This window comes from Nannospalax galili, unplaced genomic scaffold, assembly GCF_000622305.1.
Source record: "Nannospalax galili isolate Female #2095 unplaced genomic scaffold, S.galili_v1.0 scaffold103, whole genome shotgun sequence".
NCBI lineage: Eukaryota > Metazoa > Chordata > Mammalia > Rodentia > Spalacidae > Nannospalax > Nannospalax galili.
The window spans coordinates 3,881,632-3,893,243 of NW_008352136.1; the positions used below are offsets into that span (position 1 = coordinate 3,881,632).

General features: G+C 42.7%; 1 long non-coding RNA gene across 1 annotated transcript in view; it reads left to right on the plus strand.

The window, feature by feature from the left end:
- LOC115066953 overlaps nt 1–11,029 on the plus strand; it is a 166,462-nt gene extending 155,433 nt beyond the window's left edge. Inside the window, exon 3 of the long non-coding RNA XR_003846393.1 lies at nt 10,621–11,029. This is a non-coding gene — a long non-coding RNA (uncharacterized LOC115066953). The remainder of the gene's footprint in view (nt 1–10,620) is intronic.
- Nucleotides 11,030–11,612: the final 583 nt, after the last annotated feature.

Below are 11,612 nucleotides of genomic sequence, written 5' to 3' on the forward strand. Positions count from 1 at the left end.
CCTTTCAGGCATATTGATAGCTGTTGGAGTGGTTAGAATCAGTGGTTAGAATTCCCGCTCAAATGGTTCTAGATGGGGGAGAAAACAAATTTATCCATCATTATAGAACACTAGCTGGTTGTCTCCCTTAGCTACAGGTGGGCCCTACAGTATTGCAGACCAAGATTTGAAGTCTTACATCTGAGCAGCACTTTCTGGTTAGGAACAAAATCATCAATGAGAAATAATATCTAAATAACTTTTTATATGGACTTAAGCCTAATGTCTGAGAAGTATAATTCCTTGAACTCATAAAGAAATATACTGATAACTACTCTTAGGTTATACTTTCCTTTTGGGTGTTTAAGACCATACAGTTGGCCCAAATAAATCAATTTATTTTCACACTTAAGGTCGTTTGAGGATCTGTTCCTCAGGGGTCACATGGGCTTGAGAGGAGCCCCTGGCTCCTTTCTTTTACCATCTATGTGAAGATAAGTCAAAGGTCCTGTTTGACCATGCCTGGATGAGCTGTTTCCTCTGAGTTGACCCTCCTCTTTGTAGACTAAAACCTGGTTCAAGTCCATCTGGTGGGGTCTCCATGTCCTCCCTGAACAAGAGGACAGGTGACTCACCACAGTTACAGGATATTTTGAGAGATGTTCCATAGTCCGCTGGAACTTAGTCGACCTTGGAGGGAAAGGGACAAAAACTGTCTTTTAAGTCTCTCTGACCAGATTAGTATAGGCCTCAAAGTATGGCTGTTAAACATCCAGTAAGGTTAGTTCCACCAGTCTGGTCCTTTTAATTGTCATGTGTTATGTAGATAAAGCTTGGGTGAAAAACCAAATATTCTCAGATAAACCTTGACTAAGTATATATTTTGTTCCTTAAACTAGTTGACTAAACTATGACCTTAGAAATTTTAAGATTATGTGTGTGTTATTTTTGTCTCATCCTTTATATAGCATAACAAACCTGCACAGACCTTCATCACTTGCTTAGGATTTCTCATTTTTTCTGTCTCTTGTGGAAAATATCTCCATTCCCATATCCTTTTAACATCTTTTACATTCTCATTTTCTTCTTTTTTTAATATTTTATTTATTATTTTAGCTTTATGTGTATGAGTATATTACCTGCATGTATGTGAGTGCACCTGTGTTGGGCAATGCCGCAGAGGTCAGAAGAGGGCTTCAGATTCCCCTGGAACTGGAGTTAAGGATGGTTCATAGCTGCCATGTGGGTGCTGGGAATCGAACCCGGGTCCTCTGCAAGAGCAGTCAGTGCTCTTAACCGCTGAGCCATCTCTCCATCCCCTCTTCTTTTTAAATAATTATGAAACATAATAGCATTAACAAATGAATTTTCCATCTGTTGTGAGAATTCTCCTGGGGATACTAAGCAATGCTTATTCCCTTTTAAGGTTCTAGTGTCAAGCCAATGTTTGATTAAAGTTTTACTGGGGGACCAATGAATTTTCTGAGCTTACTTACTGAGATAACTGGGGGGTTGCTGAAGTCTATGTATGACCTGAGGGTATGCACACTGAAAAGCCTTTACCCAGCATGGGTCATGCCTTCTCTTCCTAGCCTTCCCCAGATTGTATACTTTAGCCCTCCCCAAATCCAGGGGGCCATGTGTAATTAGGGCCAAATTACGTAGTCAGCTGGGAAGAGTGACTTGATACTCCAGTGAGGGTCCAGTGACCCTGCTTGGCCCTCTTTTAATGAATGAGCACAGGCGTCAACAAACCCAATTGTGATGCTGTTTAGCAATCAGGCACAGCTGAAGCCATGATGATGGTAGTTATTTCATGCAGAAGGGACTACTGTATAGCATCTTATTAAAAGGACTGGAATTTAAATGGATTTGGTGCTGGGATCCACATATGAGGAAGAACATACGTCGTTTGTTTTTCTGAGTCTGTGTTACTTCACTTAGTATAACAGTTTCTAGAACCATCCATTTACCTGCAAATTTCATTATTTCATCTTTCTTTACTGCTGAATAGAGCTCCATTGTGTAAATATACCACATTTTTCTTAACCATTCGCCAGTTGAGGGATACTTAGGTTGTTTCCATCTCTTAGCTATTGTGAAAAGAACAGCAACAAACATCCCTTGATAATCCTTGTATGCTCTGGTCCCACTTCTTTTGAGCTCCTTCCCATTTATTTCTATATTTCTTTGTAAGCCTACCTTCTCCCCCTCCCCTTTACACATGTCTCCCATAGCAAGCCAGTCTCCTACTATTCCTCCCTCCCAGGTTACTTCTTTCCCTTTACCTCCCTGGTTTCTTTCTACTTTCCTGGTTCCTGCATTTACATCAGGATATGCACTCACTTATAACGGTTTGGTGCTAGGATCCACAAATGAGGGAGAACATATGTCTTTTGTTTTTCTGATTCTGTGTTACTTCACTTAGTAGATCCGTCCATTTACTTGCAAATTTCATTATTTCATCTCTTTTTTTCTGCTGAGTAGAACTCCTGTGTAAATATACCACATTGTAATTAAACACTCATCAGTTCAGGGGCACTTTGGTTGCTTCCATCTCTTAGCTATTGAGAAAAGAGCAGCAACAAACATGGATGAGTCCTTTGGGTGTGTGCCAAGGAGTGGCATAATCAGGTCGTACGGTACATTCATTTGTAGTTTTTTAAGAGTTCTCCACACTGCTTTCCATAGAGGCTGCACAAGTTTGCAATCCCACCAGCAGTGAATGAGTGTTCCCCTTTCTCCACATTCTCACCAGCATTTGTTATCATTGTTCTCTTGATCTTAGCCAATTTGACTGTGGTAAGGTGAAATCTTAGTTGGTTTTAGTTTGAATTTCCCTAATTACTAATAATGTTGAACACATTTTAAGGTGTTTATTTAACCATCTTTATTTCTTCCTTTTGAGAACTCTCTGTTTAGATCTTTAGCCCATCTTTTAATTGGGTCACTTGCTTTCTTGCCTCTTTGTTTTTGGAATTCTTTATATATTTTGGATGTTAAACCCCTGTCAGATGTGTCACTGGTGAAAATTTTTCTCCCATTCTGTGGGTTTTCTTGGAAGTTCCTAGGATAGTAGAAAAGTTTGACTTACTGGATTTTTCTTAGAAATAAAGATGGATAAGAAACATGTTAAAAATTCTAATGGTTTCAGGGTTTCCAGTTTCACATTGAATCTTTGATCAATTTGGAGTTGACTTTTGTGCAAGGTGAAAGATAAGGATCTAGTTTCATTCTTCTATAGGTGGAGATCTAGTTTTGCCTGCACCATTTGTTGAAGATGCTGTCTGTCCTCCATTGTGTGTTCTTGGCACCTTTGTCAAATATCAGGTGGCTGAAATTGCATGTACTCAGGTTTAGATCTTCAGTGATGTTCCATTGATCTATGGGTCTGTTTTTGTGCCAGTACCTGCTGTTTTTATGACTGTAGCACTGTAGTATACTTTGAGATGTTGTATAGTAATCCCCCCAGCATTGCTCTTTGTGCTCAGGTTTGCTTTGGCTATCTTGGGTGTTTTGTGCCTCCATATGAATTTAAGGATGCATTTTTCTAATTCTGTGAAGTATGTCATGGCACTTTTGATTGGGATTGCATTGAATCTATACATTGCTTTTGGTAGGATGGTCATTTTCACAATATTAATTCTTCCAATCCATGAGCATAGGAGGTCCTTCCATCTCCTGGGGTCTTCCTCAGTCTTTCTTTTTAAAAAATATTTTACTATTTTTATTTTATGTGTGTGAATGTATTCCTGCATGTATGTGAGTGCACCCGTGTCGTGCAATGCCACAGACATCAGAAGAGGTCTTCGGATTCCCCTGGAACTGGAGTTAAGGATGGTTCGTAGCTGCCATGTGGGTGCTGGGAATCGAGCCTGGGTCCTCAGAAGAGCAGTCAGTGCTCTTAACCGCTGAGCCATCTCTCTAGCCTTCAATCTCTTTCTTTAATGATTTAAAATTTTCACTGTAGAGATCTTTGGTGTCTTTGGTCCGATTAATTCCAAGATTTTTTTTTTTTTTGTAGCAATTGTGAATGGGAGCATTTCCCTGTATTCTTTCTCCAATTTCTCATTGTTGGTATATAGAAAGGCTACTGATTTTTCTAGATTGATTTTATAACCTGCCACTATACTGAAAGTGTTGATCTGGTGGAACTTTTGGATCTCTTAGGTATGGTATCATATCATCTGCAAAAAGTGATAGTTTGATCTCTTCTTTTCCAATTATTGCTCCTTTAATTAACTTCTCCTGTCTTATTGCTCTAGCAAGAATTTCAAGAACTATGTTTAAAAGGAGCGGAGATAGTGGACATTCTTGTCTGGTTCCTGATTTCAATGGGAATGCTTCCAGTTTTTCTCCATTTAGAACAATATTGGCTGTGGGTTTGTTGTATATAACTTTAATTATGTTGAGGTATGTTCCCTCCAGTCCAATTCCCTCTAGGACTTTGAACAAAAATCCATGCTGAATTTTGTCAAAAGCCTTTTCTGCATCTATTGAGATGATGCTGTGGTTTTTGTCTTTTGAGTCTGTTTATATGATTTATGATGTTTATTGACTTGCGTACATTGAACCATCCCTGCATCTCTGGGATAAAGCCCACTTGATCATGGTGGATGATCTTTTTGATGTGTGTCTGTATGCGGTTTGCAAGTATCTTTGAGAATTTTTACATCTATGTTCATTAAGGATATGGGTCTATAGTTTTCTTTTTTGGTTGTGTCTTTTCCTTGTTTGGGTATTAGAGTGATGTTGGCTTCATAGAAGGAATTTGGGAGTTCTCCCTTGAAGAGGGACTCTTAATTGAGGAACTGGGGATCAGACTGGCCTGTGAGTATGTCTGTGGGGCATTTTCTTGATTGATTCCTAATTGAGGAAGGAGGGCCCAGCCCACTGTGGGCCATGCTGTCCCTGGGGAGGTGTGTTTGGGCTATATAAGAAAGGTAACTGAGCAAGCCAGGGAAAGCAAGCCAGTAAGCTGCATTCCCCTATGGTCTCTGCTTCTGTTCCTGCCTCAAGTGCCTGTCTGCCTTCCCTAGGTGATTGACTATAACTTGTAAGATGAAATAAGCCCTTTCCTCCTCAAGAGGCTCTGATCATCATGTTTATCACAACAACAGAAAAGTAACTAGACTACTCCCCAGTTACGTTCTGTTGAACTCAAGAGTTCCATAATTTTATTGTTTACCACAGAGCTTGGTGTGATATATCAAGTATGTGTTTTAAATAGTCACCATTGTGGACAAATTATAATGGGAGCAGTTCTTGTGCACAGGAGCTCCTATCACACTGAGCAGGTGGTGGGGAGCAGGCTATAGTTCTAAGGCCAGTCACTGCCCTAGTGAGGGTGATATTTCTGAATTATGTATTTCTTCTGCATGTCCTAAGGTTGTTGCATTTATAATTTGCATTGGATACAGTTATTTTATGTATATCTGTTGCTTAGAAATGATAAATATTATGAATATTATGTTTCATAATATTGGGAGGGGACTGGCCCATTCTTCTTGTCCACCACTGGGACAGGCTTCTGTCCAATATATATTTAGTTTTGTGAGACAGGGATCATGTATCGAAGGCTGCTCTGGAACTCCCTTTGTAGCTGAGGCTGTCCTTGAACTCTGATCCTCCTGCCTCTACCTCCCAAGTGCTGGGAATATAGGCATGTACCATCATGATTGGATCCCTAAAATGGGTGAATTTATTACAAATTACTAGAAACTCGGTGTCTTAAAATAATGCAAATTCATTCTGCTTTCATTCTACTAGGTGGAATTCCAAAATCAGTCTAACCGGGGCAAAGTCAAGAGCTAGCAGGAAGACTCCTCTTGGACTCTAAGGAGAAAGTCTATTCTTGCCTGGTCCAGCTTCTCCATTTCTTAGCGTTGCCCCCACAGCTTGGGCGCTGGCTCCATTGTTGGGCGTCCTTCTCTCTCTAACTCCCCCTGCCTTGTGATTCTGTCAAGTCCACACCTCTGCAGTCCAGGGCACACTCCCACCTCAAATTGATCTCATCTGTAACTTCTCTCTAAATGATAAAACAGATGGTCCCCAGATCCAAGGACTAGGAGTAAATGTCTTGAGAAGGTAATGATTAAAATGAGGTGAGTTAGCATTTCGGGGGAGCTGCGGTCTTTGAAGAGAGGAAACCAGCTGGATTGGTTACAAGCATCCTCAAGTTCTGTTTTGAGACCTAAGGCTGGAATGATTCATTAAAACATAATATTCATACTATTTATGGCTTCTAAGCTATGGCAATTACGAAAGCACAAATATGTTATCAAGAGTATCTAGCCAAAACCCCACCCCCAGCTGAGGAACTTTTGGCAACTGATAGCTGCTGGGAGAGGGAGAGTCCGTTTTCATTAAGGGTGTGATGCTGGTTAGATTGACCACACTCCAGGGGATGGACCTACAGCCAAGACTATTTGGGGAACACAGATTAGACTCAGGAGGCCTTCAGAAAAAATAGCAGAGGACGTAAAATGAGAGAGTTAGGGAGGAGATGTGAGTCTGAGAGGAAACAGGACAAGGGATTTGAATATAATCAAAACACACTGGAAGAAATTCTCAAAGAATCAATAAAAAAAGAATATCTGGTCAATCTAAAGTAAGAGCGACAACTTGATCATTGTATTCAATTTTTGCCTTCCATATCCTTGTCTTTTTAAAGAAAAGTATTGGCTGGAAGCGAGTTTTCCCAAGTTCATTTAATTCATGGCCACGAATATATGCAATGAAACATAGCTGTTACCATACGCACTGTGGAGTAAACACGCACCCTTAGGGAATTTATGGATAATGTGTCCTCTGCTGACTCCAAATGAGAAGAGACATCTCAGTTTCAGAAGGAATCTAGAAAGTGTATTGAATGAGCCTTGTGTGATGTGAGAGGCTCTTCCCAAAGAATCCTCACCCTGGTACATATTTATCACATGTGTTCCACTCCAGCACTTTTCTCCAGGATGATTCTTCTGGCTCTTGAAGGATATTCAGGGCCTGGTAACATTTATCTTTCACCCTAAGATGACCTGTGAGAGGAACCGGTTAGTGATTGTACACAGCACTCCGAGGTGAGTTGTCAGGAGAATCGTAACTGTTCTTTTTCTAAAGCAGTGTCTGCACTTAAAGCTCTTCAAAGCTACAGACAGCACAGAGAGAGAGAGAGAGAGAGAGAGAGAGAGAGAGAGAGAGAGATTGAGTCCCCCCCCCCATGGAATCCTCTCACAGGGACATGATCTGTAAGTGAGAAGTTGAACCATGTGCTGTCATTTATAAGCAGTAGTTACAGGGAAAGAGTCTGATCCTTGAAAATGATAAGTTACAGTGCCAAGAAAATCTGATCTGACCACCTCGTTCACATGTAAAATTCTCCATGAAGGATCGGCTCAGATAGAAGGAGAGTTAGCATGTGTGTTTTCTGAATTCTGAATGTGGTTCTATGGCAGAGATCCTTTGTTACTTTAGCAAGTGTCTTACTATGAGGGAAGATTTACCACTGTTTATAAAAACTCTGCAAGAGGGGCTGGAGAGATGGCTCAGTGGTTAGGAGCACTGACTTCTTACAGAAGACCTGGATTTGAATCCCAGCACCCACATGACAGCTAACAACGGTCCATAACCCCTGTTCCAGGGGATCCAATGCCCTCTTCTGTCTTCTGAGGGCTTTGCATGACATGGGTGCACTTGCATATATGTACACTATACACAGATACAAAATTAAAATAAGCCAAAATAAATTTTAGAAAACCTTTTTTTAATTTTAAATATTTTATGTATTTTTTATTTTATTTTATGTGTATACGTGTATTGCCTGCATATAGGTAAGTACACCCATGTCGTGCAATGCCCACGGAGGACAGAAGAGGCCATCAGATCCCCTAGAACTGGAGTTACTGACAGTTGTTAGCTGCCATGTGGGTGCTAGGATTTGAACCCAGGTCTTCTGCAAGAACAACCAGTGTTCTTAACCGCTGAGCCATCTCTCCACCCCCTAGAAAACCTTTTGTTAGAGTCGGGTGTGGTGGCACACACCTTTAATCACAGCACTCAGGAGAGCAGGCAGATCTCTGTGAGATTGAGCACAGCCTGATCTATATAGTGAGTTCCCAGGCAGCTGGGGCTACAGGGAGATGCTGTCTCAGACAACAACAACAAAAATAATGTGCAAGGATATGTCAGATGCTTCACAGATGACAGGATGTAAAGACCCCCTTCAAAAGAATCATAAAACCTGTTTCTTCACACAGGGAAACCTATAGTTTGGTAGTGACTCTAACTTTACAGGTAATAGGAAGTAATTCCTAAACTAATCTAACTGAATGTGGAGAGAGGCCTTGATTTCCTTAAAAGAAAGCGGGTGGGTTGGTCCTGTTCAATTTCTACCTTCAGGCTCTCTAACTAGGCTTGGGGAGCTGCTTTTCTACTTTAAAGGAGTGAAGGTGGTTGGTTCAATCCTTGCACTAGCCCTTTATGTTGGGGTTTATCACAGTGTGGACTCCATACCTCATCTTAGTTAACGGTTCTGTAAATGAATGTTTCTGGAAATAAAGACAACCAAGGAACTTTGGGAGTGCTTGATGGCTTTGTAGACAATTCAGAGTAAGGCTGGCAGACTTCAAGGCTATTTTAAGTCTAAAGTTTATGATTCAGTGAGCTGGGCAGTTCTGAAAAGAGAACCAGTGACTGAAGAACAGCCCAGCTGTCACCCCAAATGCTGGTGTGATGGGGTGTCCTAGTCAGGGAAGGATGCTTTCAGCACATTCAGGATGGGTGTGACGGTTGGTGTTGTCAACCTGACTGAACCTACAATCCCCTCAGAGACAAGCCTCCAGGCACACTGTGAGGGATTATGCATGTTAGGTTAGCTTCTGGGCATTTCTGTGAAGGATTATCCAAGATAGGTTAGCCTCTGGGCATGTCTGTGAAGAGTTATCCAAGATAGGTTAGCCCCTGGGCATGTCTGTGAAGGGTTATCCAAGATAGATTAGCCCCTGGGCATGTCTGTGAAGGGTTATCCAAGTTAGCTTAACCTCCAGGCACACCATGAGGGATTATCCAAGTTAGGTTAGCCTCTTGGCATGCCTGTGGGGGATTATCCACTTTTAGGTTAGCCCCTGGGCATGTCTGTGAAGGATTATCCAAGATAGGTTAGCCTCTGGGCATGTCTGTGAAGGATTATCCAAGATAGGTTAGCCTCTGGGTAGGTCTGTGAGGGATTATCCTGATTAAATTGGTTGAAGTGGGAAGAGCTCTGAAGGCTGACACCACCACTTCCTAGGATCCTGAAGGGAGCTGAGCAGCCATTCGGTGCTCTCCTCTTGGCTTCTGCTGCTTTGCAAATTAAGCTGCTTTTCTCTGGATGTTTTTATCACAACAGAAAAGTGACAAGACAAGGGGCCTCCACTTGGCCCTGAGTGCAAGCTGACCCTGTGGAAGGAAGAGCCAGCTCAGGCTTCAGAGTGCACATGCTCGGTGAGAAAGGCAGATACCTGAGACACACACACACACACAACTCTATCCCAGGAGCACAAAGGGTCAGATGCTGCTGTTGTGGGTGTTTCGCCAGAGAAGACCATTCCGATACAGAAAATTGTCAAAAAGAAAGCCTTTATTAGCCAGCCGGTGCAACTGCACCTACCTGTTCCCACACCCTGGGACAACTGCCTTTTCGTTTTCAGAGGCTAGGTTCAGTCTGGATTCCAACATGGCGTAGGTATGGTCAAAAAGGTGCCTTATCACACCAGGAAGCTGGCCTCCATCATTGAACCCTGTGTTGGTCACTTGTCTGTTGCTGTGATAGAAACACTGACCAAAGCAACTTATGAAAGGAAGAATTAATTCGAGTTTATGGTTCCAGAATTATAGTCCGTCATGGCAGGGGGGGCATCGCTGCAGAGGCGGCTGGAGGAGGAGCAGAAGGTAAGCTGTACATCTCCAAGCAGGCACAGGAAGTAAGAGAGCAACTGGAGATCCAGCAAAGCTTAAGAACTCTGTAAGCCCACCCCCAGTGACGTGCTTCCTCCAGCATAGTCACACCTTCTAAAACCTCTCAAAACAGCGCCACCCACTGGGGACAAAATGTCCAAATACTCGGAGCCTCTGCGGGACAGTCTCATTCAAAACACCACCAACCCAGTGTGTGAGCAGACTGCCACACACAGGTCCCAGCAGCTGGGGGCAGAGCTGGCTGGCACTGAACTGCAGGCAAAAAGAGGGCGTGATGGGTGACGTGAGAGGATCTGTCACAGCTTCTGTAAACAAGATCACATTTGTGGGTCTCAGTTGTTGTTAGCACGTGTAAGTTGTGCATGTGGTGCACGGACATGATTCCAGGATCAAAGCAGCACCTGGGGTCACAGGAGGAGGAAATTATTGGCTTTGGTAGATTTTTCCAAACAACCAGGGAAAATCAACCACTCTTCTAACTGTCCATCCAGTATCTTCAGGACTACCTCTTCACTAGATTGTGTGAACGCGCCCACTTAATGCTGTACTTTAAAACAGTGAAGCTCCAGGTTTACTGAGTTCTGATCGGCTTCCCATGCACAGAAAATGGTGACATTTCCTCAGATTGTGACGTTAAAACAAATGACAAGTTTCTGTTTATTTCCTTTTTTGATACTGTTTTCTCTCTGGCAGGGAGGTGGTGTTTTGACATCTAACCCTCGGCGCACCCAGCTCAGTCAGCACTCTTCGTCCTCTCCTGCCCGCCCCTTCTGATCGATCTGCGGGGACTAGATGTTCAGGTGTCCTAAAGTCACATGCAAAAAAGCAAAGAAGAGGTGTTCTGAAGAGGTCGTGCTGTGAAGCGGATGTGCTTTAGAGACGGGGTCAAAGTTCAGACGCTGTGTGAACTACTCGGGATCCTTTCAGTGCGTCTGTGCTTTGTTTCGTTCCCATTCACAGCGGAACTTCAGAAGTGTGCTGTCTTTGGATGTGTGAGACACTGACATGGTCTTAAGTGTTACTTGACACCGTACACTTGTTACCGTGTCTTGTGTAGAATTATGACTGGCCGAGTAAGACCCAATAAATATTGTTGGACAGACATTTGTTGACGAATGAGGCAGGGCCAAAAGTCCCTATGCTACAGATTTTAGCTATGTGTTTGGTTTAGCAGAAGGCAGAAGGCTCATATAAGTATCAGCAAAGGCAGCTGTGGTCGTAGCCGTGCTGGTGGTAACAAACTCAAGGTCAAGGGCAACGCTAGCCACTGTAACCTTGTTTTTATTTTCTTTTTTAAAATTTTATTTATTGTTTTTATTTTATGTGTATGCATTATTGCCTGCATGTGTGTAAGTGCACCCATGTCGTGAAATGCCTGCAGAGGACAGAAGAGGCTGTCGGATCCCCTGGAACTGGAGTTACAGACAGTTGCTAATTGCCATGTAGGTGCTGGGATTCAAACCCAGGTCTTCTGCAAGAACAACCAGTATTCTTAACCACCGAGGCCTCTCTCCAGCCCCTATTTTCTTCTTCAATGTATGTGTTATGGGTGAACGTGTGTGCATGTGGGTGTGTGTGGGTGCGTGTGCGTGTATGTGGGTGCGTGTGTGTGCATGTGCATGCGTGTAGAGGTCGGAGGTCAGCAGCAGGGTCTTCAGCTGTTTTCTTCCTTAGTTTTTAATTTT